Below are 14,490 nucleotides of genomic sequence, written 5' to 3'. Positions count from 1 at the left end.
GAATTCTGCATCTCTAAAAGGATTCCAGGAAATTCTGATGGAGCCCATCCAATATCGCTATTTGGGGTCTCCATTTGGATTAATTAATCTGACTCCATTAACCTACAGGTTCCTGCCAACCCATTGCTCCTTCTGAGAAGAACTGCCCCATGCTCAGACCTCCTGGGTGCCTGAGGCACAGGTGGCCAGGTTCTAACCACTCACATGCCCCACCTCACCACAGGGGATTGGAAAGAATGAGCACCTGCTGTGAGGGGAGCCTGGCTGGCAGCCTCCAAGGAGGCATGTTGCAAAGGCTCTGCCAGAACGCGGATGATGGGGGCTTGAGGTCTAATCTTATTTTCCTTCTCTGCAGATTCGAATATTTAGGGAAAGAGATGTCAGAAAGCGGTTAGAACAAAAACAGAAGGGAATACACATAGAGGCAGAAATAGAGAGCGGGCTAAACCCCGTTAACGTGGCACACAAAGTGGAAAATTATGGAGCTCCTGATGCTGAGGGGCAAAATAATCATCTTCTGGCCTGCAAGTTGGACTTGACTCTTCTATTGCCCCCAGGCCCTCCTGGATTCTGGGATGTTTTGTCTTCTCGAATGCCCCCTGCATGAGGGCACCCACCTTTCTTGAGGCAACTTGAGTGAGTCTTTGTTCCCGGCAACCAAAATGCCTCATGAACAGAGACTTAGAAACTTATGTTATGTTAGCTAGTGTTCCTAGGTTCTGTAACCCAGTGGTCCCCAGACTTTTTGCCGTCAGGGACCGGTTTCATGGAAGACAATTTTTCCAGGGATGGGGGGTGAGGGGGATGGTTTCAGGGTTATTCAAGTGCATTACATTTATAGTGCACTTATTTTCTATTATTTAATGAAATAATTATACAACTCACCATAGTGTAGAATCAGCCCCGAGCTTGTTGTCCTGTAACTAGATGGTTCCATCTGGGGGTGATGGGAGACAGTGACAGATCATCAGGCATATACACAGTTCACAATAGGGTTCCCACTCCTATGAGAATCTAATGCCACTGCTGATCTGACAGGAGGTAGAGATCAGGCAGTAATATGAACAGTGGGGAGCAGCTGTAAATACAGATGAAGCTTCGCTTGCTCGTCTGCCTCTCACCTTTTGTTGTTGTGGCTTGGTTCCTAACCAGGGTATGAGGATCCCTGTTATAATATCCAGATAATTCACAGGACTTTTAGAAGAAAGAACAGTGATAAGAATTTCAGCTATGTTCATGGTAGAACGCCCCTCTGGGGCAGATGTAGGAGGGTTTTCCTTTAAGTTCCCATTGACTCATTTCACGTGCTTGCTATAGGCATTGTTGTGTCTCGTAGTTGGAAGCGGTAGAGACACATTATTCAAAGGGAAGGTGGCTGGACTTGATCTTTGGCTTTCAAGGTATAGGAGTTTCCTCGTGGAGTTCCTCTTGAAGTCTGTAGTAAATGAGTCCACTTGGGAATCCAAATTATAATTAGCAAATAATTTTAAATTTATAATGGGAAAGAGTAAGAATGAAAAGCCTGTATGGTGAGCATAAATGGGAACAGAGGGAGCTATGCAGTGTGAATGCTTAACAGCGTTGGGCTAAAATAAGACGGTGCATCTACGATGCTCCCTGGAAACCTCACAGTAGGAACTGAAACATTCTCTCTCCCTGAAAAGTGCTGTAAAGTGCCATGATTAACTTTTGCCTCAGTGGTTCTTGTTTTTCTAAGCTTGTGAGGGCTGATCCACTCTTCATTAAATTGTCCATTCTTTATTTAAAAAAAAAATTGTTAAACTGAAAAGTAATAACTGTACATATTTGTGGGGTACGTAGCTATATTTTGATACATACAATGTATAGTGATCAGATCAGGGTAAATAGGATATCCATCACCTCAAGCATTTATTATGTTTTTGTGTTGGGAATGTTTAATATCCTCCTTCCAGCTATTTGAAACCATATATATATATATATATACACACACACACACTTTTTTATATATTATGTATATATTTTGTATAATATGTGTATATATATATACATACATTCTTTTTCATCAGACAACCAATTTCTTTTTTTTAAAGATAACTTTTATTTTAAGTTCAGGGGCACATGTGCCGGTTTGTTACACAGGTAAACTTATGTCATGGGGGTGTGTTGTGAAGATTATTTCATTACTCAGGTATTAAGCCTAGGACCTTTTCCTCAGGTATTAAGCCTAGTTATTTTTCCTGATCCTCTCCCTCCTCCCACCTTCTACCCTCTGATAGGCCCCAGTGTGTGTTGTTCCCCTTTATGTGCCCATTTGTTCTCATCATTTAGCTCCCACTTATAAGTGAGAACATGCAATATTTGGTTTTCTGTTCCTGCATTAGTGAAACTGTATATTATTGTTAAATATAGTTATCCTAAAGTGCTATAGAACACTAGAATTTACTGCTTCTATCTAGCTGTAATTTTGTACCCCTTAACAACTCTCTATCTTCCTCCTACCCTTCCCCGCAGCTAGTATCCTCTGTTCTACTTTTCACTTCTATGAGATCAACTACTTTTAGCTTCCACACACAAGTAAGAACATGTGGTGCTTAGCTTTCTGTTCCTGGCTTATTTCACTTAACATAATGTCCTCCAGTTCCATCCCTGTTGCTGTTAATGACAGGATTCCATTCTTTTTATGGCGGAATAGTATTCCATTGTGTATATATACCACATTTGCTTTATCCATTCATCTGTTGTTGGACACCTAGGTTGATGCCACATCTTGGCTATTGTGAATAGTGCTACAATAAACATGGGGATACAGATGTCTCTTCAATATACTGATTTCCTTTCCTTTGGATGAATTCTCAGTAGTGAGATTGGTGGATCACATGTTGGTTCTATTTGTAGGTTGTTGAGGAACCTTGATATTGTTCTCCATAGTGGCTATACTGGCTTACATGCCCACCAATATTGCCATTCTTTGTTTAAGTAAAGTAGTACAGTCAAATTGCTTTCTGTGGAGCCTGGCTGGCCTCGGAGCCATTCTGTCTTGTCTACACAATTTTACATATCTATATAGCTCTTAAAATTTAATTTCTAAATTGCAGTCTTATTTTACTCATCCTAATTCTCTGGTGAGGTGGGCACCTCCTTGTGGCTCCCAAATAAATACAGATTGATGGTTTCCAACTGAGACAATTTGCTCATTAACATCCATTATTTCAATAAAGCACACATGTTATGATCCAGGCATTAGGCATAAACAAGTTTGATCTAAGGAAGTGAATGAGAAAAGAGGGGAGAAGCACATTCCTAGCAGAGGGAACACCAAAGTAAATGTACAGAATTGTTTATGGCAAGTTAAGATGTGATTTAAAAATATCTGGAGTCACTGATGCATGGAAAAAGAGAAAGAGGAAGGGAGAATGGTAAGAGAAGAGATTGGAAAGGTGAGCTGGGATCCAAGGGGAAGATCTCTGAATAACAGACTAAGGAAAGTAGTCTTCAGTTTTCTTGAGAGCTTTCCCAGCACTAGGTTTTCATACATGATATATTATACATAGCACAAATATTTTTGAGATGGATATTATAAACTATCTCCCCCTTAAAAATAGATGTAAAAAATAAAGAAGAGCAAATGAAGCATAAGAAAGCTAAGTTAATTACTCTAGTCCGAAATCCAAGAAATGGCAGGGCCTAGATTTCATTTCAGTTCAATGATAAGGCACTGAAAGTTTTAAGCAGTGGAATAACATTCATGAAAATGACCTTATCTGCTCAAAATAAAATAGGCAAGGGAAATGCTATATTCTCTGTTTGATCTCAACACTTAAAGAACTCAAGAGCCTCTCAGTCACTTCCTAATGGCTTGTTTTCCTAGATCTGTTATTTTGAGAGAACCACATTTAGTAGAGTTCATTCTTATTCTCCCAAAGTTTCCTCATGAAGATATAGATCAGAGTGATAAAGATCACTATTTAAGCTTTTGAAAAACAAAACAAAAAACTGCAGTGGTGATTTTGGAGAAACTCTAGAAATATTGATTTCCAAAAATGGAAGATTATACTGAAGTCTTTAACAAACATGGTTTAGTGCACAGCAGAACTCATTCAGCCTGGAAGCTGCAGATATTGCCACAAAGCACTAGACACTGTGGCTTGTACTGCTGATCCCACTGGCAATAACTCTAGATGCTGCCAATAACATTGGAACTACTGATGCCCCTAATCTCCAGCTGTCACTGCTGCCAGAGATCTTTCTCCATAGGCCCTTGTTTGTTGCATCACAAGTTCTTAATTCTCCATTTGAAGAAGAGCCTATACCAAGTGCCCATGTGCTAGTTACAAGTTAATTTAGAAAGATAGCATCTTGCATTTTTGACGTCTATATCATAAGGTATATTTTGTCTCATGTGCAAACATATAAAGGGATAATGTATGCACCATATGTAAAAAAAAGGTTCTGATGAGAGTGAGCAAAAAGATTAAAAATGTTCCACTGATGAAGTGAAGAAACATGTCCATCCCAGAAGGAGGAGCAGCATTTAATGAGTGGGAATGGCCAAGTCAACTTCCATGGGGGGTAGGTGTGATCTGTGTTGAGGAAGATGGGAGGCATAACACTCATCCCAAGGGGAGTGTGTAAAACACCAAGAGATTCTCACAGAGAATAGAGGAGCCTTGAAATGCAAGTGAACTGACATTTATTGCATCGGCACTATGCCCCAGGTCCTGTGCTAGATGTCTCACCTTAGGCCAGTGCTCCAGGAATTTCACTGATGGGTCCCGGAGACACAGATTCATGATTTTTATGTATACTTTGCCAGGCTGCTGTGAAAAATGGGAGGATATCCTTTTATATATAGTTAAGGCATTCTAAAATTGAGCTTCATGGGGAGATGTTTCCCTAACCCCCCTAAAATTATTGATCTATGTAAATAGAGAATCCATGATTTTCATGAGATTTTCAAAGGAGTCCATGAGCGTGCTGCTGGAATCCATTCAACTGAATAAAGGAATGACATTTAAAATCATAAGACCTTGTTCTGTTAAATTTTTGTCTTCTTGAAAAACCCAAGTCGATGCTGATCTTAAAGAGTTAGAAGTATACTGTGATCCATATTTCATGTGTCACTTACTAGGGTTAGTAGATAAAGCTATGTATAAAGGAAAATAGTATATCATAAAATATCTTTCTGATCAAATAAACCAAAATTTAAGCTTCTGAAGAGTTAAAAAGCATAATGAAAATATCCTCAAAATAAAATTATAAATAATATCATTTATTTATATTCCAAGTATATTTAGATTATGAGTTTTATGAAGATGTTGTTGAGACTGACAATTTCCACAATATCTATTCTCTTCTTCTTTGTATTAGAAATAGAAACCTTTGGTTTTCAGTTAGGTATATGACTGCCTAGATGGAAATTCCAATTTCCTAGCCTTCCTTGCATCAAGGAATACAAATATGGCTAAGTCCTGGCCAGTGAAATGTGAGCAGAAGTGATGTGTTATGCCTTCTTCCTTTTCTCTCCTCCCATTGACTGGAAATTGGCAACTATTGAAATAACCTTTTTGTACCAAAAGATATTTTTCTTCTTGGTTGTTTCATGAGGGAGAAACAAAATTCAACATTATTTGATGCACTGTATTTTAGGATCTCCTTATTACAGAAGCTTAATCTATATCCTTACTAATGTCTATGTAGTATACAAAAAATACACAAAAGAATCAGTTAAAATTAATAAAATATTTAGTCTTGGCAAATCTGGGTAATGGATGCCCCAGCATATAAACTATTCCATGGGAATAAATTGAAGTTACACCATTTTAAGAACTTGTTAGATTACATTTAAAAGGTAGAAAGATCTTAAATTAACAACCTAACATTGCACCTCAAGAAACTAGAAAAACAAGAGGAATCCAAACCTCAAGCTGCAGAAGGAAATAAATAACAAAAATCAGAGTATAACAAAATGAAATTGAGAAAAAAAAAAGTTATATAAAGGATCAACAAAACAAAAAGTTGGTTCTTTGAAAGAATAAAAAAATTGACAGACCGCTAGCTAGATTAACCAAGAAAAAATGAGATTCAAATAAGCACAATCAGAAATCAGAAAGGTGACATTACAACTGATAAAATAGAAATACAAACGATTGTCAGAGACTATTGTGACATACACCTCTATGTGCACAAACTGGAAAACCCAGAGGAAATGGATAAATTCCTGAAAACATACAACACCCCAAGATTGAACAAGGAAGAATTAGAAGTCCTGAATAAACCAATAATGAGTAATGAAATTGAACCAGTAATAAAAAATCTTCCAACAAGCCTAGGACCAGATGGACTCACCACCAAATTTTACCAGATATATAAAAAAGACCTGGTATGAGTCTTACTGAAATTGTTCCAAAAAGTCAAGGAGGAGGAATTTCTCCCTCATTCTATGAAACCAGCATCACCCTGATACCAGATCAGGCAAGGACACAACAGAAAAGGAAAATTACAGATCAATATCCCTGATGAACATAGATGTAAAAATCCTCAACAAAATACTAGCAAACCAAAGTCAACACCACATCAAAAAGATAATTCATCACAATTGGAATGCAAGGATGGTTCAATATCTGCACATCAATAAATCTGATTTACCACATAAAAGTAAATAAAAACACAAACCATATGATCAACTCAATAGCTGCTGAAAAAAAAGACATTTTATAAAACCCAACATCCTTTTATGATAAAAACCCTCAACAAACTAGCATCAAAAAAAAACATACCTCAAAAGAATAGGAGCCATAGAGCCATATATGACAAAATCACATCCAACATCATACTGAATGGGAAAAAGTTGAAAGCATTCCCTCTAAGAACTGGAATACGACAAGGATGTCCACTCTCACAACTCCTTTTAAACACAGTACTAGAAGTACTAGCCAGAGCATAAAATCAGGTAAGAGAAAGAAATGAAAAATATGCATATTGGAAAAGAGGTAGTAAAATTATCTCTGTTTACTGATGACATATCATATACCTAGAAAACCCTCAAAACTCCTCCAAATGACTCTGAGACTTAAGCAACTTCAGTAAAGTTTCAGGATACAAAATCAACATACAAAAACCAGTAACATTTTTATACCAATAATATTCAAGCTGAGAACCAATCAAAAACCCGATCCCATTTACAATAGCTACAAAAAATTAAAAGACCTAAGAATACATTGAACCAAGGCAGTGAAACATCTCTATAAACACAACTACAAAACCTAATGAAAGAAATCACAAATGACACAAACAAATGGAAAAATATCCCATGCTCACAGACGGGAAAAATCAATATTGTTAAAATTGCCATACTAATCAAAGCAATCTGTAGATTCAACACAATACTTATCAAATTACTAAAGTCATTTTTTTCACAGAATTAGAAAAACAATCCTAAAGTTCATATGGAATCAAAAAAGGCTGACTAGCCAAAGCAATCCTAAGCAAAAAGAACATAGCTGGAGGTATCACTGTATTAGTCCATTTTCATGCTGCTGATAAAGACATACCCAAGACTGGGCAATTTACAAAAGAAAGAGGTTCAACAAATTTACATTTCCACATGGCTGGGAGGCATCACAATCATAATGGAAGGCAAGGAGGAACAAGTCACATTTTACATGGATGGCAGTAGGCAAAGAGAGAGAGCTTGTGCAGGGAAACTCCCCATTATAAAACTGAGACCCCATCTAAAAAAAAAATCAGATTGTATGAGACTTATTCACTATCACGAAAACAGCATGGGAAAGAACTACCCCCATGATTCAATTACCTCCCATTGGGTCCCTCACATAACATTTAGGAATTCAAGAAGAGATTTGAGTATAGGGACACAGCCAAACTGTATCATTTTAACCCTGGTGCCTCCCAAATCTCATGTTTTCACATTTCAAACCAATCATGCCTTCCCAACAGTCCCCCATAGTCTTAACTCATTTCAGCATTAACTCAATAGTCTACAGTCCAAAGTGTCATCCAAGACAAGGCAAATCCCTTCTGCCTATGAGCCCATAAAATCAAAAGCAAGTTAGTTACCTCCTTGATACAATTGGGGGTACAGGCATTGGGTAAATATAGCCATTCCAAATGGGAGAAGTTGGCTAAAACAAAGGTGCTACAGGGCTCATACCAGTCTGAAATCCAGTGGGTCAGTTAAATCTTAGAGCTCCAAAATGATCTCCTTTGACTCCATGTCTCACATCCTGGTCATGCTGATGCAGGAAGTGGGCTCCCACAGCCTTGGACAGTTCTGCATTGTGGCTTTGCAGGGTAGAGCCTCCCTCCCAGCTGCTTTCACTGGCTGACATTGTGTCTGCAGCTTTTCCAGGCACATGGTGCAAGCTGTCAGTGGATCTACCATTCTGGGGCCTGGAGAACAGTGGCCCCCTTCTCACAGCTCCACTGAACTGTGCCCCAGTAGGGACTCTGTGTGGGGGCTCCAAATCCACATTTGCCTTCCACACTACCTTAGCAGAGGTTCTCCATGGGGGCCCCACCCCTGCAGCAAACTTCTGCCTGGGCATCCAGGAATTTATGTACATCCTTTAAAATCTACACAGAGGTTCCCAAACCTCAATTCTTGACTTCTGTGAAGTAACAACCCAAGCTGTACCTTGGCCCCTTTTAGTCTTGCTGGAGCAGCTGGGATGCAGGGCACCAAGTCTTTAGACTGTAAACAGCAGAGGGACCCTGGACCTGGCCCACAAAACCATTTTTTCCTGCTAAACCTCTGGGCCTGTGATGGGGGGGCTGCCATGAAGAACTCTGAAATGCCCTAGAGACATTTTCCCCATTGCCCTGGTGATTAACACTGGGCTCCTCGTTACTCATGTAATTTTCTGCAGCTGGCTTAAATTTCTCCTCAGAAAATGGGATTTTCTTTTCTATCACATTGTCAGGCTGCAAATTTTCTGAACGTTTATGCCCTGTTTCCCTTTTAAGACTAAATGCCTTTGGCACCCAAGTCATGTCTTGAATGCTTTGCTACTTAGAAATTTCTTCTGCCAGATACCCTAAATCATCTCTCTGAAGTTCAAGTTTCCACAAGTCTCTAGGGCAGGGGGAAAATGCAACCAGTCTCTTTGTTAATACATAACAAGAGTCACCTTTGCTCCAGGTCCCAACAAGTTTCTCATTTTTATCTGAGACCACCTCAGCCTGGATTTCATTATCCATGTAATTATTAATGTTTTGGTCAAAGTCATTCAACAAGTCTCTAGGGAGTTCCAAACATTCTCACATTTTCCTGTCTTCTTCTAAGCCCTCCAAATTATTCCAACCTCTGCCTGTTACCCAGTTCCAAAGTTGCTTCCACATTTTCGGGTATCTTTTCAGCAGTGCCCCATTCTACTGGTACCAATTTACTATACCATTTTCATGGAGCTGATAAAGACATACTCAAGACTGGGCAATTTATAAAAGGATGAGGTTTAATGGACTTACAGTTCCAGATGGCTGGGGAGGCCTCACAAACATGGTGGAAGGCAAGGAGGAGCAAGTCATGTCTTACATGGAGGGTGGAAGGCAAAGAGGGAGAGCTTGTGCAGGGAAACTCCCCCTTATAAAACCATCAGATCTCATGAGACTTATTCACTATCATGAGAACAGCATGGGAAAGACCTGCCCCCATGATTCAATTACCTCCCCACTGGGTCCCTCCCCCAACATGTAGGAATTCAAGATGAGATTTGAGTGGGTACACAGCCAAAGCATAGCAATCACATTGCCTGACATCAAATTATACTACAAGGCTATAGTAACTAAAACAGCATGGTATTGGGAAAAAAAAAGACACATAGATCAATGAAACAGAGTAGAGAATCCAGAAATAAAGCCACATACCTACAACCAACTGATATTTGACAAAGTTGACCAAAATAAACAACAGGGAAAGGACACTCTATTCAATAAATAATACTGGGGAAATTGGCTAGCTATATGCAGAAGAATGAAACTGTACCCCTATCTCTCATCATATATAAAAATCAACTCAAGATATATTAACAACTTAAAAGTAAGGTCTGGGCAAGGCATGGTGGCTCACATCTGTAATCCCAGCACTTTGGGAGGCCGATGCAGGTGGATCACAAGGTCAGGAGATCAAGACCATCCTGGCCAACACAGTGAAACCTTGTCTCTACCCAAAATACAAAAATTAGCTAGGCGTGGTGGCATGTTCCTTTAATCCCAGCTACTTGGTAGGCTGAAGCAGGAGAATTGCTTGAACCAGGGAGTCGGAGGTTGCAGTGAGCCAAGATGGCTCTACTGCACTCCAGCCTGGTGACGGAGTGAGACTCTGTCTCCAGGAAAAAAAAAAAAAAAAAAAAAAGTAAGTTTTGGGAAACTACAAACATCCTAGAAGAAAATCTAGAAAAAATTCTTCCAGACATTGACCTAGGCAAAGAATTTATGATGAAGAACCCAAAAGCAAATATAACAAAACCAAAAACAGACAAATAGTACTTAATTAAACTAAAAAGCTTCTGCACAGCAAAAGAAATAAACAATAAAGAGACAACATACACCATGGGACAGAATAATTGCCGCTGACAAAAAATTAATATCCAAACTCTATAAGGAACTTAAACAACTTAACAAGAAAAAAGCAAATAACTCAATTAAAAACTGAGCAAAGGACATGAATAATCTTATCAGTAGAACTGATAATAGGATAATGGGTAGGGTGACTTCATATGAAATTGTCTGGGCTACAACTTGCAATGTGCTGATTAGTCCATAATTTGAATTAGATGCTCATCCTGATCATAGAATAGAGTGGCCAAAATACACATGACAAAATGCTCAACATCACTAATTATCAAATGCAAATTAAAATTACAATGAGTTATCTTACGTCAGTCAGAATGGTTATCATTAAAACAATTTTTAAAACCACAAATGTTGGCATGGATGCAGAGAAAAGGAAATGCTCATACACTGTACGTGGGAATATAAATTAGTTCAATCTCTATGGAAAACAGTAGAAGTATGTCCCAAGGAACTAAAAATAAAATTACAATTTGACCTAGTAATCCCATTACTGGGTATCTACCCAAAGGAAAAAAAATCATTATACAAAAAGACACCTGTGCTTACGTTCACCATGGTACTATCCACAATAGCAAAGTCATGGAACCAAACTAAGTGTCCATCAACAATTGACTGGATAAAGAAAATATGGTATCTATACACTACGGAATATTATGCAGCCATAAAAAATAAAATTATGTCCTTTGCAGCGACATGGATGGAGCTGGAAGGCATTATCCTAATCAAACTAACTCGTAAACAGAAAAGCAAATACCACATGTTCTCAATTATAAATGGAAGCTAAGCAATGGGTACACATGTACATAAAGATGGAAGTAATAGACACCGAGGACATCCAAAGTGTGGTGAGTGGGAGAGAGTGAGGTCAAAAAGTTACCTATTTGGTGCAATGTTTACTATTTGGATAATGGGCACACTAGAAGCCCAGCTCCCCACCAGTGCACAATTTACCCATGTAACAAACATGCACGTGTCCCCGACCCCCGCAAATCTGAAATAAAATTTAAATTAAAAAAACAACCTGCTAGATACCATTTGGTAAACTGCTACATCAGAAACTATACTTATTGGTCAGAATTTTACATTGGGACATTAATTATGCAAGTACAGCTTGCAAATCTGTCCGTTATAAATGAATGTCATGAAAATGAGATAAGAATGTAAGCTTGCTCCTACTCCATTGTAGTCTGCCTACTAGTACTAGTTCTCAGCCCTGGGTGCACATCACCTGAGGAGCTTTTAAAGAATGTTACTGTCTGGGCTCCATCCTAGAGATTCTCATTTAACTGCTCTGAGATTAGGCCTCTGTAGTGGTACTTTTAAATTCTAAAGTGCAGTCAGCATTACTTCTGGAAACTTTTGGCCATTCTTGGGTCCCAGGCATATATCAATATTGGAGATAGAATGTTAAACAAACTTTGATCCATTTCTTATGATGGGTTAAATTTTTAGCTCAGTCACATAGGCTCTCCTGCTTCTTCTTCCAACACATTAATAGGCCCAACATTTCAGTAACTGGCACTTGTAGCTTTGATCAGCTCACAGATAGTGACTAGTGAGGGCATAACCAGCCATCTGAAAAAATGTAAGAATAGTTTAGTTTTTGATAAACTGCACATCCCAGGTCAATTATAATGTAATGTCTCTGAGTTTCACTCTCACTGGCTTTCCATTAGCATCTACCTCATCATCAAAAGAAATCTCACCTAAGCGTGTGAATGGTTTCCCTCTGTCCTTGTACCACAACACAACAGATGGAAGAAATTACAGCAGGAAAAATAGCTACAGACCGGAGGTCTCATGGTCAGACACATGAAACAGAAAGTCTGGCCTTCCCTTTTCGGCACAGATCATAACTATTATTTTAAGCAACAAAATGCAAATGTAGAGTTTGCTCAGAGGCCTCATTGTGTAACTGATATGAAAGAGACCGCTACCGTCCTTTTATGCAACACGAGCTATCCTTTATAAATTGTAGGTCTAGCAGATTGGCTGGAAGTCCCCCGTGGGAAGGAAGGAAGCACGCTGGAAGCTGGCCTGACTAGCAGAGGGAGGGTGGGGAGTCTGAATGGGTCATGGTCATTGGGCTCACATCCACCCCCACCTCTAGTAGAATTTCAATCCTCCCTCGTCTCCTTCCCAGGTTAGGTGTTTCCCCACTTAAATCATGCTTCTCCTCCAATCCCAGGAAATATCAAATGAGAGTAATAAATACGGAATTTACATAGATGCAGAAAGGACAAGCTTTGCTATGTTTTAAAATGAAGACAATATCAGCAAGAGAAAGTTTTTGTTTGTCTTTTAGATATTTCACTCTGAGGATGGACCTCAAAGGACCACTGTCCTTTATCCTTCCCTATGCAGGACTTAAGGGATGTGAATTACTCTCCCCACTTTTCTCGGCTCTAGCTTCACCAAGGGGTAAATTTGATGGAACCAAATGACCCTGAGGGATGAGAAGGAGTAAAATAAAAAGGCATGAAAGGAGATAAGAGAAGAAAGAGGAAGACAGAGAAGGGAGACCAGAGACATCCTTATGTCCATGGGAACTGGATACCAAATGGATTAATAATTGTCTGAGTGCCAAAGTAAAGAACCTTTTTCACTGTCCTCTGGTGATTGTATATGTGCTTGATGCTGCAATGTTACGATTTTCTATCTGGGAGTGGACTGTACCTTCCTGACTTTTCAAATGCAGTATTAAGGAGAGTAGTGAACACAGGGAGAGGTTCAACAGCAAGCCTGAAGGTTTATGGCAAATTGAAATCTAATCCACATGAGGTCAGTGGCCTAGAGAAGGTTCTGTAGAAGGAAGTGGGACAGGGTGCTTCAGATCTTGGCCAAAACTAGATTAATATGGTTAGGATTATGATACATGGCAAAGGTACCATAGGGAACATGCAAATGCTTTAACATGAAGAGTTCCATAAGGAGAAACACAGCTTGACTTCCTGGGGCCCCATTCCATAAGCATGCATATTTTTCCACAGTTGCAATATTACAGCAATTTTATTTTCCTCATTTAACTTACATATTCTTAGATTTTTACAGTTTTCAAGGTATCATACATTACTTAATTACTTGTCCATCTTTCTTCTCTCTCTCTTTTTTTTTTTTGCTATTAGTAATGAAGCAATGAACAACTTTAGGCAAATATCATTTTGCTGCTTAAAACCCTAGATTGCCTCTTGTAAATTAAGTAAAGAAAAGAGCATCCATGACCAAGAGTAACACTGAACAACTTTTCCCTCTAGCAAGATGCCTTTTAATTTAATTATATTTATTCTTCCACCCAGTTTGAATGGAGAATCACAGAATCAGACGTGCCTTACCCCCCATCTATTGCAAAACACATAGGCTATAGTTTCTTGATTTAATGCTGGTGATTTAATGGCACTAGTTGAGAGTTAAAATGTAAATTACTCAAAGACAACAGCAATTCCTAAATTGCAGCCTTTCCAGAGTTCAAGTCTAAGAGTTATAATTTAACAATACCGTTATGACATAAACTATAAAAATTATCATTAAACACAACTGGAGCTTGTTCATATTTCTTTTAAAAAAAACAGGATTTTTAAATATACCTTCAAACCCTGAAATCCAAGAATATTTGAATAGATAATCCAATTCTGTAATTTCTCTAATTCCCAGCAGGTGGCGATGTTGCTCGCTGGTGTGGTCCCTGAGGGGCTAGAAAAGTCACATTCAGAGCACAGGCGGATGGTCAACTTCGGACAAGATGAAACATGGGCAGTTCTTGCATCAGAGGGATGCAGTCTTTTGTTAACCACTAAAAACTTCTAAAACTATTTATTAAACTGAGTTAGCTTCACTTTGTAAAACTAACATTCCTCCCACGTCGCCCCCTCCCTACAACTGCACATAGGTTCCCTTTGATTATTCAAAAAGTTTAATTCC

General features: G+C 38.8%; 1 long non-coding RNA gene across 1 annotated transcript; it reads right to left on the bottom strand.

Moving 5' to 3' along the window:
* Positions 1 to 900: 900 nt before the first annotated feature.
* Positions 901 to 14,189, bottom strand: LOC134731518 (uncharacterized). Its single transcript, XR_010113838.1, has 3 exons — positions 14,157 to 14,189; positions 4,719 to 4,799; positions 901 to 937 (listed from the first exon to the last, which is right to left on the bottom strand). It is a non-coding gene; the product is annotated as an uncharacterized lncRNA (long non-coding RNA).
* Positions 14,190 to 14,490: the final 301 nt, after the last annotated feature.

This window comes from Symphalangus syndactylus, chromosome 10, assembly GCF_028878055.3.
Source record: "Symphalangus syndactylus isolate Jambi chromosome 10, NHGRI_mSymSyn1-v2.1_pri, whole genome shotgun sequence".
Classification (NCBI taxonomy): Eukaryota; Metazoa; Chordata; class Mammalia; order Primates; family Hylobatidae; genus Symphalangus; species Symphalangus syndactylus.
The sequence above is the reverse complement of the archived record's forward strand: the minus strand, read 5'-3'. Positions and strand labels throughout refer to the sequence as shown.